This window comes from Eupeodes corollae, chromosome 1 (genome assembly GCF_945859685.1).
Source record: "Eupeodes corollae chromosome 1, idEupCoro1.1, whole genome shotgun sequence".
NCBI lineage: Eukaryota > Metazoa > Arthropoda > Insecta > Diptera > Syrphidae > Eupeodes > Eupeodes corollae.
The window spans coordinates 247,695,747-247,712,889 of record NC_079147.1 but is presented as its reverse complement, the minus strand read 5'-3'; the positions used below and the strand labels follow the sequence as shown (position 1 = coordinate 247,712,889).

General features: G+C 30.6%; 1 protein-coding gene and 1 long non-coding RNA gene across 2 annotated transcripts in view; one reads left to right on the top strand and one right to left on the bottom strand.

Annotated features, from left to right (window-relative positions):
* Nucleotides 1–17,143, bottom strand: part of LOC129953888 (uncharacterized) — a 73,805-nt gene that overhangs the window by 4,509 nt on the left and 52,153 nt on the right. The gene's annotated exons all lie outside the window — the stretch shown is intronic.
* Nucleotides 4,932–11,270, top strand: LOC129953889 (uncharacterized). The gene is made up of 3 exons (XR_008782607.1): nucleotides 4,932–5,858; nucleotides 10,837–10,908; nucleotides 10,968–11,270. It is a non-coding gene; the product is annotated as an uncharacterized LOC129953889 (long non-coding RNA).

Below are 17,143 nucleotides of genomic sequence, written 5' to 3'. Positions count from 1 at the left end.
ATGGGTCCAAGATACCTTCCATAAAGTCACACCTCAGCCGTGAAATTATAAGAAAAAGGCCGACTCTCATCAAAACATGGGAATGATATGAAATGTCCAAATCTATAACAGACAAAGAATTTCTTTAAAAATTATAATTGCGCAATGCCAAACATAGTAAAGTAAAAATATTGAATTTGCAGTGGAATCACTGAAAATTAAAGTAGGTTAAGCATTGTAGTTCAAAATAATAAGGCTTTTTTTGTTTGTTTAAATAGGTCTTCCGAATGGGACTATGCTAATATAACTTCTGATGATTAAATTTAAATAATCAAAAATTCAACAAAACTTAATACAAACACTACCTACTTAGCTAAAGAATAAACATCATTTCAGACGACTCGGCGCGACGGCCGGCGGCGGCGGCCTTGCAATCGGCAAAGTCTTTCAATTGAAAATATGAAACAATTTGATTTAGGAAATAAACGGTCATACATATATTTAAGGAAATAATCAGTGACCGATTTAAATGCATTATGACCTAATTAACAGTCGTTAATATTTTAAGGAAATAAAATAATATCAGAAAGCTAATAGAAAACATGCTGTTTTTTAAAATATACCAAGCAGCTATCCGTCCTCTTAAGACTTAATTGGAATACTAATCTAAGAATCAAAAAAAAAACAAAATCTTTAAAACACCTACATATACAATAAATTGGAAAACCAGTAAATTAAGTCTGTATCAAGAAAATAAACAAAAAAAAAAAACATTTCAATAAATAATCTAAAAATAAATCTTCTATCTAAATTAAAATGGTTTGCGTTCTCATTTGCTGAATACAAAATACAAATTTGATCATGTCTACTACTTAAGAATTCAAGACGTGTTTTTACTGATCGACGATATCAACAATTTAGTAAATCAAGTCATATAATTTACCCATCAAGAGCAAGGTAAAAATCATTAAATTATACAATTAACTTAAATTGTTTATATAGAGACATTAGACAACTCCCTGAGATTGTGGGATGTTGTTTATTTATTTTCTAGGGACTTTTTAATAGTTGGTTCGTTTATTAGAAGTAATGTTTTTCTGTAATTGGTACATATAATAGATCTTTTTGAAGGTTATATGCATGTTTTTTAGGAGGATACTTATGTATATGTGTGACATGATAGCAACCGTCGGTGCAAGACTTTACCCAAAGAATGGGCAGGCTCAGACGACTTAAGGGATTTGAAAGTTGGGCATGTTTCTAGTATCTGATTGCGCAGCTGTGAAAAATTTACCTTAAGGCAACTTTAATGAAAAGTTGACTGGAAAGTAAGTCACGAAAAATCTCCCTAACTATTAAGTCAAGTCTATTTATGTCAAATTGACAGTTGATCATGTTTTTTCATTCAACAGAAAGCTGAACTTTACTACTTTATAATCTATTTATTTTCTGCACCATTTAATGATTTGTGTAAAAGGGTTTCTTGTCCAATTGGAAAGAAGTAAGTAGTTAATATTTCTTTGCAATACAAAATGCAAATCGTGGTAGACTTGTAGCTCGCCTGAGGAGTGTATTGTAGATAGTAATGTTTTTGTTAGTTTTTGTGCTATGAACTTTTAAAGTAGAGGCTTGTGAAGAAAAGTTCTGAAACTGAAATTTATGACACCTGACAAATTTACTAGCTGTCTTGGTCAAAATTTATATTCAAAGAACGAAGTTGACTGTAAATAAAGTATTTTATATTGTCTGAACCTGCCCAAATTGTTTGTTTTCAGATTTTGGGTGCCTTGCTGGTGGACATTTAAAACAATTTAACAATGGATTCACGAAAAAGTTTTGTAAATGTTTCAAACTATTGAGTATCTGAGAGTCTTGGACTAAATTGGTATAACTTGAAATCATAATGAATTGATGTAATTTTTGTAGGAACATTCAAGTACTATGTTCATTGTATATAAAATCCCAGACGGGTGTGCTGGTGGCGCTTATGATTTTCTACAATCCCAAGTCTGCCAGAATAAGTTTCTTGACCGTTTGCTCAGGTCGTTCCTGTTCTTTAAAGTACTTTCTATAGATTTGTTATACAATGCTATGTTTTGCTTACATTGTATATTGCTCTTTTATTTATTAATGACTCCAAATGTAGAGACTACCAGACTTCTAATCCTAAAAAATAATGTAGGTGGTCTAATATAATAACTCAATGGAACGCTATCAACTTATTAATAAATTGTTCCATCTTGTCATTTAATCGTATGTACAACACGTTGTACTTGAATTTTTGTTTTTGAGTTAGCCTACATTGAGCCAGTTTTAATACTTATATTTTTTCTTTTAATAAAAAACAATAATAGAACCAACAACAACAAAAAAACTCATTAATATTTATCAACAACTTTTTTTCAGCGAGAATATTTAAAAAAAAATTGACATTCTGTTATTGTTCTCATCGCCTTTTTTGTTGTCTATCGTTTACCCTACGCTCCGTTTAATTTTTTTCTTTCATTATTATTTTGTCCCATTTGCTGTGTTGATAATTTTAATCATTGCAAATTAATTGTTTAACTTTATTTAAAAAAAAAAAAGATCAGTAGCGGATTGATAGAGAGAATAACTGGACATGCTAGGCTTTTTGTTTGGTAATTTTTCAAAATTCAATTCATTTACTTATGCTTATAGATATGTTAAACTTAGATTTAAACAAATATTTGTTTCAAGGCGATTTAACGGTTTTGTTATATTTTTTTGTGAATATCAAACATTGACTCTGTCAAACTGACAGCTGTCAATTATTTGTACGTACATATATTCATTGGGCTAATGTACTGACTACGAAGTCAATTTATTGTGATTGGCAACCGACGTGACTCACGTTATTAAAGAATTTCAACGTAAGTCGATTATGATTTTGACATTTTACAATTAGCAGAGGTCTGTTCTTTTTTTGAACAATTTGTAACTATTGTTGTCATGACAAAGGCCATTGCTACAAATTGTTAGAATTATTTTGGAACGACAACAGTTAGAAATTATTGATCAGTTATATATTCAATATTACACATTTAAAAAAGTTGTTTTTGTAACCCTTAAAACGCAAATATGATAACAAAACAAAAATTGGAGAAGCTTTCAAATTGCTTGAGAAATTTAATAAAAATTGATGGGATAAATAATGTATGCTTTTTTTAACATATCCTAAATCACTTCTTTTTTTTTCAAAGCAACGAAAAACATTGGGCAGGTTCAGGCGACTTTAGGGACTTGAAAATAAGGAAAGTTTGATATCTGATCGGTCAGCTTTCAAAAAGTGGCAACTTTAATGGAAAGTTAGCCGAGGAAAATATCCCTAACTATCAAGTGAAGTCAGTTTATGCCAAAATGATTTTTCATTCAACTGAAAGCTGAACTTTATAATTTATTTATTTTCTGCACAATTCCTTTTGATGTTTTGTGTAAAAAAGTTTCTTGTCAAATGATAAAAGGAATAACTATATTTTTTTGCTTTGGTCAAAATTTACGTTCAAAGAATGAAGTTGACTGAAAATGAAGCTCCTTACCTTGTCTGAACTTGCCAATTGGCTTATTGTATAACGAAATTTCGTGGTCCAATTTACAATTATTTTAATTTTAAGTTCATTTTCTTAAAAGTCATAATAGTTGTTTATACCTTTTACTTTGACAATTCAAGACTTTCAAAAAATAACTATTTGGCACTTCAACAATGGGCAGGTTCAGACGACATAAGGGACTTGAAAGTTAGGCAAGTTTCTAATATCTGATTGGCCATCTGCCAAAAAATTACCTTCCGAATAAGGCAACTTTAATGGAAAGTTGACTGGAAAGTAAAGTCTACTTTTATCAAAATGACAGCTGATCATGTTTTTTCATTCAACTGAAAGCTGAACTTTATTACTCTATTATTCATTTGTTTTCTGAAGGGGATCCTTGTCAAATTGGAAAAGAAATAAGTAATATTTCCTTAAAATACAAATCGTCGTGAACTTGTAGCTTGCCTGAGGAGTGTTTTGTAGACAGTAATTTTGTTGGTACTTTTTGTACTATGAACTTAAGTAGAGGTTTGCGAAGTAAAGTTCTAAACTTGAAATTCATGACACTTGAAAAACTAATTAGTTGCCTTGGTCAAAATGTACGTTCAAAGAATGAAGTTGACTGCAAATGAAGTCCCTTATGTTGCCTGAACCTGCTCAATAAGTTTAGAAGCGATGTATTAACATCATATTGTTACAAATTTGTTCTGTTACGGTTCTGATTCGGAAAACAAGAGGAATTTGTTTATGGATTCCAAATCAGAGGCACTCAAACATTTATGTTTTTTAGGTGACATGAAATTTGCTAGCTGTCATGCCAGTGTAATTTTAGTAAATTATATATTTCCAGCAAACAACATTTTTAAACTCCAAATTGGATAATATTATAAACTCGTACAATTCTATATGCGCTATTAAACTAAACTTTTTAATCACGAAAAATGTTGAGTTGGAATTTTTTATTTTTGACAGTATAGATTCTTTTGACGTTTCATAACGTTACGTCACTCATACTATTAGCTACGTTAAATCGCTGACAGATATGGTATCCGGATCTTTTTGTTATGTATGAGTAAAAAAACACACGTGGGACGTCAAAAAAGGAATCTAAGGGTATTTAAGTATTTTTAGTATATATGGGTAAACGTAAATGTGAAGGAACTTAAAAATTGATTTCAAACTTGTAATATTTTTGTCAATAAAAGGCTGAATTATTAAGATCTTTCATTGAAAATTGTATTATATAGCCATTTATTGCAATTGATGTCAAAGAGAATAACCTTAAAATAGTTTAATGTGAACAACGTCTTAAGTGAGTCAGTTATTGTTAAAATCGGTATTTTGAAAGATCTGATTTTAGTTTTCTATGATCCGACTAGCACTCTCACCTACTACCGGCGCCCATTAAGCTTCGACTATCGCATGCTTAAAAATTGGAACCCTTTAATTTAAATCCGACACTGCTTCCAGCAATTGAAGCTGAATGTAAGATTATTTATTGTACAACGAAATGCGCAACAAAAAAAAACAAAAATTCTTACAATAAAAGGAAGGAGTGCCAGTTGTCTTAGCTTTTTTTTTTGCCTCGATAAATAACTTTTATCTATTATTGTTTTTGTTTTAATAAGATTCACTGAATCTTATGAAACATCCCAGTCCACCCGGCTCTATTTTTTGTGTTGTTCGTAGAATAATTTAATTTTATTTTTATTGTACGGATTTTCTTGTTGCTATATTTCTTTTTGCTGCTTGCTTCATTTTGTAGGTAGAGAGAATCTTTAGGTACGTTTATCTATAAAGAAAAGTTAAATGAAGAGGGGTTGGGGCGGCGGCGTAATAAAATGCTGCATATTGTTGTGGCGGGGTTGATACTTCCTTTGTTGCGTCTACGTATAAACAAATTATTTACTTTTTATTTTGTAAATTTTCTTCAACCAGAGGAGGAACGAGCAGCTTTACTCGTGTTGTTTGATTTGTTTATGTAGATTTTGTTTTTTACTTTTAGAGTAGAATTCTTTTTCGGTGTATAATTTATTTTTATAAAAGTGATGTCAATGGTTAACTGTTATAAAGAGCATCGAACGATAAAGTTAAATAGATTCGTACTATTTCTAATATAAATTCAATGAAATAATACAAAAAAACAATAAGAAGAAGAGAACAAAACCTTAGCCTCCTTAAGAGAGGGTCAAGACTGTTTAGATAAGAAGGATTTTTTTTCTTTTTTGAAAACTATTCGATGTTATTTTGTTAAAGAATTTATTGGTGCAACAGAACGGACAAATGATTAACAAAAAATCATTTACGCTTTTGATATGTTTATAAATAAATGTGAGTCATTATTATACCTTTGCATTTGAATGTCTGAATTCATATATAAATATTCTTTGATTTAAAATAGTGTGACAGAAATCTGACAGTCACGGAAACTTGTCTTTTTTTCGATGATAACATTTTTATTTTTTGTCGAGTATTTTATACAAAAGCTATTAAGTCTGTTCCAGACATTTCTCGCACTAAAAGTTGGTCAAATGCAAACTTGAAGATTGGGGATGAAATGCTCTTAGCAAACTGTCAAAATGTTTGGAAACGGTTTCCGCACCAATTTGCACGAGTTTGCAAAGAAAAATACTCGAGCAGAGTTTCCGAAGGTCATTGATACATTTTAATTAACTTAATCATAAGAATCCAATAAAATAAATATCAACAAAAGTAAACTTATATTTATTTTAAGTAAAAATAAAATCATTCCTTACATTTTTTTTTCAATACATCGCTAAAATTTTTAATAAATTTTGGCGATATTATATATTTTTGTTTGTACTACACGATTCTTCTTTAGCAACAGTTTTATAAAAACATAAATTTTAGTAAAATTATTTGATTATTTAATGGAAATAGAAAATATTAACAATATTCACATTAACTATACTAAAATGAAAATAAAAGAATTACTTAGGCAACCCTTACTTCGCCTTTCTGCTTGAAAACCAGCACAACCGTTGAACGACATCGGAGTTAATATTACTAAGACTTTCAGTCTGAAACTGTTTGAAACTAGGTCTGGAACACAGCTATTATCTCCTTTGATCTGGCATGTGAAATATTAATAGCACAGGATTTTTTAGCTGATATTTGACAGCTGTCAGTGTTAAACATACAGCATTGGCCAAGCTCTGGAATCATAAGGGAAAGTAAGACATGTTTCTAGTATCTGCTTAGCTTGTTGCCAAAAAGAAATGTACAAGAAAATGCATTGAATACAAATTTATCACCAACATTCGCGGTCGATGACATTTACTTTTAGATCGATGTGATGTAAAGCGCACAAAATAAGGGTTATTGTGAACGTGCCTCAAGAAACATCATCTCATCCAGAATGACAGAATGTTAAGAGTCAAGCTGAAGACTATAGTTCTACTATTTGCATAACAAATACAATACTTGGAAAACAAAGCCTTTTGTAGACTCTTATAGAAATAGAGATCACTGCACTAAATCAATAAGGAGTATTCGCGCTTGCAAATCCCGCATTGCCAGGTGCTCTCGAGCATTATCTTTCAAACGTGACTATTTTTTGAATTCTTAATTACTTGATAAGGTATAACTTATAGTCTTTTTTGGATGACTAAGGAATATCACACCACCGGCTTCAAAGTGTCTATAGACGTAAAAATAATAAATAATTTGAGTAAGATAATATGTTTTTTAAATAAATATCAAATTGAAAGAGTAGAATTCATGAGACCTCGTCTTATCTTTTAAAAAAAGACAACAAAATGAACATGATTGAAATGTGACAGTTCCCTTAAACATTAAACATAAACAAAATCATTCAAAACGAACCCGGTTCAAATTAATAAAAATGTAAAAATAGGTACAAAATAACAACAACATAAGTTTTGTCGTTTCGTTATGTCAAAATAAATTTATTATTTTATTTCTTTACACTAACAAGGTTAAAATAAGCCATATAGTAAAACTCATCATTAAAATATTTACCATAAAATTCAAACATTAAAAAAAATAAATAAATTAAACAACAAGTTCTTGATTCACAATTTTTATGTACAGATATGGCCAAAATAATAGGAACAAAACTTAATTATGTTTGTATTTAGTTAATTTGTCATACATTTTTGTTCTAAATGTAAGTTACCCCTCAAAGTTCGAAACGTCAAACATCATCGATTCATGTTCGAATAGTAAAACGTCATCGACGAGTCTTTGACGTTTGGGACATTCTGATTCTTCTTTTAAGCTAGAGTAGACTTGGCAATTGACAAAATTATAAATTCAATTAAAGAAATTAGAATAAAACAAAAAAAATTGAGTTTTAATTATTAATTCAATTTTAATTAAATTAGTTTTTGATTTTCAAACAATAATATTTAATGCAAACATTTAGGAGTCCATTTCCATTTGTTGCAGACTTTATACAAAAAAATAGGAGTTCTTATTTGAACTTGAAAATGCAATACATGTCAATTATATCTACTCTGTCCAATCTTAAACTTAGAGATTTGTAAATTTCTATAAACTAATTGCACTAAATATAAATATTAGATAAAATTTTAACTTGTACTGGAAATCTCCACACTTTTACAATTACTTTTATTTATTTGACGAACTTCAATTACTAATGGCAACTAAATTAAAAGCACCAATTACTTGCAATTTAATTACAAAAATATAATTTAAAGCAAGAGTAATGATTAAAAAACAGTAATGAATGATCTTTATATTAATCATTACACAAAGAAGTTATTTGACCCTAATCGTATTGTCGTCAATTACGATTCAGGTCCTATTCCGAAGTTCTTTCATGTGTTTTGCTTTGAATTTTAACTGTTTTTAAAAGTACGTTCCTTAAAGAACTTGAATAAACCCATTACAATTTTCAATTACTTGTAATCTATCAATAGTATAGTAGGATCCTACACGTATAACAAAAACAATATCAGCAGTATGAATACTACCGATAAAAGTTAAAGTAGAATCTTACTACGAATGGGTTTATGACATTTATACGGGTCTCGAAAGGATCTTATGTGAATCCTTTTTCAAATGTTGCTACGATTGATATTGTATTTGTATCTCGATGGCTGTGCTCGTTGAGTAGTTGAGCATTTTGGATCAATTTGTTTCCATTGGGGAAAAGAATCAATCTGTTACTGTTGATATTACTTAGTTTTGTTGATGAAAATGGACTAACTGGGCTTATTTTGCAAGAGAAAACAATAGAAAAGATAATTTAGTTTTACTATGTTTCCACCAAAGGTTTACCTCAGTTTAGATAAATCTTTTTGGTGTTTCCACCACAAAAGAAGATTTAAAAATGATTAAGTTTGACAGCACTTTCTAAAATTCAAATGGTGTTTCGATGTTTTTTATGAAGTGCAAGTGAGATAGTTTGACTCGTTATAAACAACGAAGAACTGAATAGTTCATCACCACCTACGACATGTGCATTTTTTTATTTGATTAAAACAAAACTATATTTTTTTATACACGAACATCCAAATAAGTAGACCATAATGCATTATCTGTAAAACCAAATCCTCTTCACAGGTTTTTCTTCACAGATTTTGACCAGACTCCGATCCCCGACGGGAATCGAGTCAAATCAATCTCATTTCAACTCGATTCAGGTATATAAAGAATTGAGGCGAGCTTCAAGCTCGAAGTAGTCTACGAACAAACCTCCACATTGAAGCAATTGTTAAATGAACTTTTTTTTAGAATCTCAATTTTTAGATGTTTTCTTAAGGGGGTATTCTGGTCTAGAGACATGAATTTTAGGTAATTTTTGAAGTGCTGTAGAAAAAGGCAAGCAACAATTTTACCATCAATTTTTGTATACATTATTTATTTACACCAGAAGCATACAAAAAAAAAATAAAAAAGTAAACAAAAAATCAAAATTCCGTTAGTTATCAGCTGATGGAGTGGTGCGTCTCAAAAATTTGGTGTGTGACCATACCCACGATTTTAACTCTCCTAGAAATCTGAAACCAAAAACTAAAAAAGATTATTAATCTACAATAATGTCGCAATGTCTGGAACTACGGAAAAGTTACAAACATTTTTTTTTACAAAATGGCGACTGTCTAAAGAAAAATAAAAAAAATTTACCATTTTTTTGAACATTCTTCGATTTGTTAAAAATAGTAAAAATGAAAATTGGGGGATGGCCGTAGTTCCGGACGTAGACAAGTCCCTAAAGAAGACTCTCTTAAAATTTCAAGTAAATCGGTTCGGCAGAACCTGAGAAATCGTGGGTATCAGATTCAAAAAGACAGTTCTGAGAAAAACGCGTTTAAAATATCCCATTATGTCTTTTGTTCTATTAGTTGCAGCCCAACCAATTTGGATGGCTGCTCAGCAAAATACTTATTTCTCCGAAAATAATTTGAATTTGGGAAAATCCTCTATTAGACATATTCTTAAATAGTTAAACTATGAAAATATGAAAAGAAAAAAAATCGATTTTTTTTAATTTCTAGACCAGAATACCCCCTTAATATTTCTTCTTAAATTTTGTCCCTTTTTTTAATTTAAGTTTTTCTGGTATTTGTGTTTGTTTTTTTATTATTATTCTGACAGATCTTCTTTCAGTTGTACCAATTTTTAAATACAAAATCTGCCTACTGCTGATGCGTTTTCTGCTTTTTATAGAACGCTAAAAAACACGGGTAATTACATGTAATTATAATTTAAAAAAAAGTTCAAAGTAAACATTATTTTCCAACTATGGCAATATCATTTGCGAATTCATTAAATTACTTATAAAATATTCTAACAACATACATTTTAAACGTTAGTATATAGCCCTTTCATAGCTTTACTTATGTTAAACCAAGAAACCCAGTTGAACCCAAAATTAAAAAATGTTCCTATTTTTTTGGCCCTAGCTGTTTGTAAATATTTCTTTGTGTATCTTCTATTTCGCGCTATTTTTGTATTTGTTTACAATTTGACACAATGACAAGCCTATTTCACACCTAATGCTAGTTTTAGATACGAGTATTATTTTCGCATGACTGCTCGCCTTTATTCTGAAGCTGATGAAGGAGTTGGTATATATAATAATATTATGTACATATTATATTATACTCTTATATTCTATGTACTTGTTGTTAATGTACACTGACAATAAAATAAATACAAAATTTGTTTGCTTAATTTCAACACAATAGTATAGATAATTTTTGTGCTAATCAAATAGAATACAAAAATATAATATTGTATTAAAAGTCTGTTTAATAACATCATGATTGAACAATAATTCTGTTTTGGTCTATTTCAGACAGCGCGGCGGATCGAAACGAATCGAAAGTGATATCTCGCAATTTAGATTGCTTTGGCTATACAAGAATGTGTGAGTTACCGCATTGCACTTAAGAAGAACTTGTATATTTATGACAGTTATCTGTTTAGTTTAGATTTTAGATTGAACAGCGTCAACATGACAACACTTGACAAATTGAAGGCTGTCAATTATTCTGTTTCGTAGTGGTGTTCGAAAAATGGAAGTAGACCTGCCAAAAAATCCAGATCTGCAAAAATCGGCTCGTTTGGTATTAAAAATCCTGCAATCGATGGGCATAGAGAATAATCTTTAGCATGTCAATCGAAAAATAAGAGTACAGTAGACTCGCGGTAACGTGAACTATTAAAAACCGAGCGTGTTCACGTTATAGAAGATGTTGATGTTGATGAAAGTGTAGTTCTTAAAATAGTTAAAATAAATTAGGCCTTTGTTTCAACTAAAATTCATATGTTTTTTTGTGTTGCAGTTAATGAAAACAATGGGTAATCCTTTTCTGAATTTCATTTTTTTTTAATTGGGTGAAAACTGTCTTTTCGCGGTACGCTGATGTCTCCTGTATTTACGTTTTCATATTCAGCCGATTCCAAAGCCTTTTTGAAAATGTCGATTACTTCAGAGTCTTTTCATTTCTTATTGAGCTTAAAATATTCGTCCAGCATTTTGCTATTGTTTTTTTTTTTTCAAGACGTTGCCAACCCAAATTTAAATAGCAAATAGCGTCTTTTAACGTCAACATCAGTTTTTTTCGGCCACAATTGATGCTAGAAGACTTTTTCTGCAAAAAAAAGTTTTGTCAGTCTTATAACATTTTGGTCCATTAGCTGTATGAGCGGCGTGACATTCAGTGGCATAAACATCGCAGTTATTAACCCGTCCTCAGATGTTAGTTCGTTTTCGGGTGGATGAGATGGAGCGTTAGCAATTAAAAGAAAGCTTTGGTGGGCAACTCTTGGTGTTTCAAAAATGTTCTGACTTACACATGAAAACATTCGTGTGGTACGAAAGAATGATGAAACCAATTTTTTAAAATAGCACCTGTCATCCATAACAATTTGGAGCAACTATAGTCAACAGGATATTTAAAATTCCTTAAAGAGCGAGCATTTTTTGCCGTTTCAATCACTAAAAGCTTAACTTTATGTTCTCGTGTTGTGTTTGTACAAGCAAGAAAAGTGACGCGCTGTTTTTTCGTTTTTCTGCCAGGAGATTTTTTTCTTGAGATGATACGTATGTTTTGTCAGGAAGCAGCTTCCGGATTCATCCGCATTGTATATTTGATTGTGAGATAGACCTAGCTCTTTTATTTTGGCTTGCAGCTTGTTTTTGAAAGGGTCCACTAGAAGATAACTTTTCACTACTTATTTTGATAAAACGCACACCATAACGCTTCTTAAATCTTTGCAACCATTCGTCACTCGCATTAAAATCGCGTTAAATTTGATTAATTTTTGAATTGAAAAATTTAGCTTTTTCCTTAACCATCAATCAATTGACTGGATAATTTTTGTCTCGCTGTTTGATGAGCCAACGGCAAAGAGATTTTTTCCATTTTAGGAAGTTCAGAACGCTTCATGGTCTTCCGCATTCCAGGTCCAGAAAATGTATTGTTAAGACATTTTTAAATATTTTCCGATTTTTTGTTGATAGCGCAAATTGTTGATTTTGCAACATTGTATTGCTTTGCTGATCCTCCTTTTAGTTTTTCTAAAACACTTACTTTGTCGTTCAAAGACAATAATTTTGGTATTTTTTGTAACATTTTTCAAGAAAATCTTCTTTTTGATTACGCCAAACCAACACAGCGCACCAAGACAAATACCTAACTAAAGTAAATAATACCTGGAAAATCCTTAACGGGATTAACGATTTGAAAAACCGAAAAACGATCAAAGGAAGCTATGTCAAACGCATTTAAAAGTTTTTCACGTTATGTGGCTTTCACGTTTACGCTACAGCCGATGTTTACGTAAGACGGTGTTTTTGCTATCGCGAGTCTACTGTATAATATAAAGACTGTTAGCAGGTCTGTTGTGCACGTTGTTTTATGGATTGGAGATTTGACAGCTCGGAAAATAAGCAATTGATCGAGTAGAACATCGGGCCAAAACGCTGCGTGAAACCAATTTAACTTTTTTGTAAACAAATTTAGTATCACTTCATTACTATTTGGTAATCCGGAATCTGGGTCTGAAATCTCAAACCTATCTTATATTTTATTGAATTGAGTGTGGTCAAAAATGATGTTTGTTCAAAGAAAACCACCTAGCAAAATTAGAACACAAAAATTAAGACTTTCGAGTTTGACTATTAAGTATGTGAATATGTGGGTGTTTCTGGTTTTGAATTAACTAAGTTGATTGTTGATAAATGACAGTCAAAATAATCGAATTCGATTTATGTAAGGTGACAGTCAAATTGATACCTAAAAAGCTGTCAAAACAAAAATGTGATAGTCATTTTCCTTCAAATATTTCATTTTTGAAAAGTGCTACCAAAGCCTCATTTTTTTTACGTACAAAAACACATTCTTGTAACGGACAAAGTTTTCGAAATTAGAAAAAACACAAGAAGAGTAAGAACACAGCCAATTGAAAACTTTTATTTAGATATTTTATAGGAATCATTTTAAAATTTCACCATAGCAACAATTATTTGTCACAATTATAAAAATATGTTAGTCAATTATCATCTTAGCCGACTCCACCCCATATTTTCAGACTAACTATTGTTTCGTTTTCAGAAAAATTCAAAAGGTTTGTGGATTGCCATTAAAACAAAATAATATTTAACAAATTTCATTAATAATCTGATTTTCTAAGTTCAAACTAAGTTGCGAATTTTTACGAGATATAAAATATTTCATAAATGTTGTGCTTGTAAATTCTTCGTTTCCTAGTGGTTTTGCTAGGGAACCACATAATTGATAACTTTTTAATATGTTCCTTTGTTTCTAGGTGTTTCATGACGAAAACTTAATCCTTTTGTGAATAATGTAATGATTGACACCGTCAGGAACAGAGGTTTAACTTAACTTTCAGTTCAGCAAATGATATAAACAAAATATGACAGATAGGCCTGTTCGTTTACTTTTTAAAGCTCAAAATTTCAATTAATTCTGAAGAGCAGATTTAAAAAAAAATCGGTTAGATTTTATGAACTTTTGAAATCTCTTGTCTTGTTTTTATGGTTAATTCACTTCTCTATCAGTCATAATTGATTGTTCTTTTGAACTTAAACTGCGACAGTCCGCACAAGACCAAAGAAACATGTACTAAAGTTAAAGGGGCAACATTTTAAAGAACCTATTGTTAACATTTTGCTAAGTATCAATTTTTAAAGTAATTAGCAATTTATTAAGCGAATCCGAAATTTTAAACTTTTTTTTTGTGAATTGAGTACATTTCTCATACCCTTTTATTAAGAAACTGACATCTGAACATGTCTAAATAGTGACAGTTGAAAATAAACAAAGCAAAGGCCAATTCATTAACTAGACTCTGGACTCCAATGCTCTTATAAGATTAATAGTGCAACTGTCATATGGATTTAGCAAATTGCTTAAAGAAGCCTTTCCGTGACTTTAACTTAAGCTAAGTGTTAAGAGATAGTAAGACGTCAAAATCGTTTAAAATTAGGTTAACCATATTTTAAGGTAACATTTTACTAAATTGTTTGAAAAGTGATGCTCCTACATACATTGTTAATGTTTTGATTTTTGTTCAGTTTTGTGGATCTACCAAAATCGTTTATAATCGAACTCCTTTAAATTAATTTTTAAAAATGTTTTCACTTTATGCAGCTTTTAAATTGGGATTAGTTTTAATTTTTTTTTGACGTTTTATTCGACTCAGCATTTAAATCTAAGTCTAATAACGCTGATATCTGTTATGGATTGAAATGTTATAAATTTTGCATCATATTAATGACATAAAGTCGTAAAAGTTTTCGTAAAGTGTAGTTTAACAGAGCATAGTAAGCTTTCTAACAAAACACGGCGCATATATTAGAATCACACCACCCTAGAGTAACAAACAAGATAAAATATTATTTTATTTGCATATTTTTTTTTTACTGCGCACGTTTTCTTTTTGTATACATATTTTGTTTTTGCGCGTATATAATATGTATTTTTTATTTATTTGTCATGCAAATAGAAATTCATTAAAAGCCTGAGATTGTTCGTCGTCGCGTCGGCCGGCAGAATTAATACACGGGTTGTTGTAATCAATGACATTATGCGAGGAATGTAGTAGAATTTAAATATCGGATCACACTTCACACAGTTTTCTCTCTAAGGGGTGTTGTTTAGAAAATAACGCAAACAGAAAATATTAAGTCCCTGATGACCGCATAAAAACAAAATGTAGGTTAAGTCAACATATTGTTTACGCGTTTTTGTATAAAAAAGAAATGATTTGCAATTTTGTGCTATTTTCCAATTTGAAGGTAGATACCAGACTTAAATTTGTTCTCATGGTTGAGACATTCATAAAGAATTTTTTAAATTTAACTTTTAATGATTTGACGAATAATAAAAAAATAAATAAAAACAAACATTGACAGAAAATAAACCTATGCAAACTAAAAACACACTCCCACTCACTTCATTCTTTTTCTTTCTTTTTGTATTTGATATACATATGTTTTTAATTTTTATCAATTTAATGTCTGAGTTCAACGGCATTATTATTTAACATTTTGTTTTATGATCATTCATTTCTAAGAAAAAAAAAATATACCTACTAAACATACACAAAAGTCACATCCGAAGGCGCCAACACTGACTTTGTCTGAATAGAAGTTTGACACATTGATTGCTGTGAAGCTAAACTTACTTATACGTTGAGTTGACATTAATCAACTTGGAGTTTATGTTTCATAATGTGTTAAGAAAAAAGAAAACAAAAACGACTAATGGGTGCCTAATTAGAACTTATTTGAATATTCAAATAAACCATGTAATGGTAAATTATTTTCTTCGGGTGTTTTACAAGAAGTTTGAGATTATTTTTGTAAATTATGAGAGTGATTGGTGGAATGGGTGTTGTATAAACCAAGAGTCAGATAATGACCACTATGAATGATTTTCAAGTGATTTAAAAGAGCAAAATAAAATATACGCAACTTTTCATAAAATGGTTAAAATCTGTTCAATGCAAAGTTGGTTCTCATGGGCAAGTACTTTACCACTTCCAATAAAATAAAATATTGATTATATTGAGATTTTTGTGACACAAGTTCAAATTTGACAGATTTAAAAATCAAACACACCTACTGGACGTTAAAGAATGCCTGCTTTCAATCTCGTGTTGGGTAAGTGAATTTGGAGATACCTTAATGGACGAGTTGTTGAGATTGCTGGAAAAAAAATATAAACAAGTTTCAACTGACCACAAAAAGCAGACAAACATTTAGATTTCTGGGTCTAAAAAAGATACAAATTTAAAATCAGTTGTCTAATTCCTTTAAATTAAATCTAATAGTTGAATCAGCTGTTCTGTCAGATACCAACATATAGCAGAAATTTTCGGTTACCTTTGGATTTATTTTTTGACACCGCTTCTGTTTTGGATCAGCTACTCTTTTACACGTTATAGGCTTTTTACACCAAGTCCAAACCCCGGTTTTCGCGAAATTATCGGTTTTGGCCGAAAACCTACCACAAGTTTTCGTAAACCACAAGTTTTATATAAAACCTCTCGAAAATGAGTAGGAATTCAAAGTTGAACTAAACAAACAAACCTTTCGAAACATTCAGCGCTCAAATTAATGTAAACAAAACAGCTGATGGCCTCTGTAGAATCAAATATTTCATTTTGAAATAAATTTGGTATTAATATTTATACAATTTCCTTACAAAATAAGAATTTTTTGCTTTTTTATTATTTGCAGAACATGGAAGATAAAAAAAAAACAAAACAAGGAAACTTTGGAGGTCGCAACAGAAAAAATTGCGGGAAATTTTGCCAACGTCGAGAATAAAAGCCCCGGTGACTATTTGCGGCACTGGAGGTTCTTTTATGATCCTCCAGAGTTTCAAATGCTCTTTGTTAAGCGGGGAACTAAAATTCAATATGACGACCCCAAGGACGAGGAAGACTTGCTCATAGTTCGTAATGACGTTTCGAAGGGATGCTCGACGCTTTCTCTTACTACCTAGAGAAAGACTTTAAGGTAATTCCGTTCAATCACAAGGATTTAGGAGATATGAGAAAGGCGATAAGTACATTTGTGGAGGAGAATAAGTATGAAAGAAAATTTCTGGTGGAGGCTAAGTCCCAGC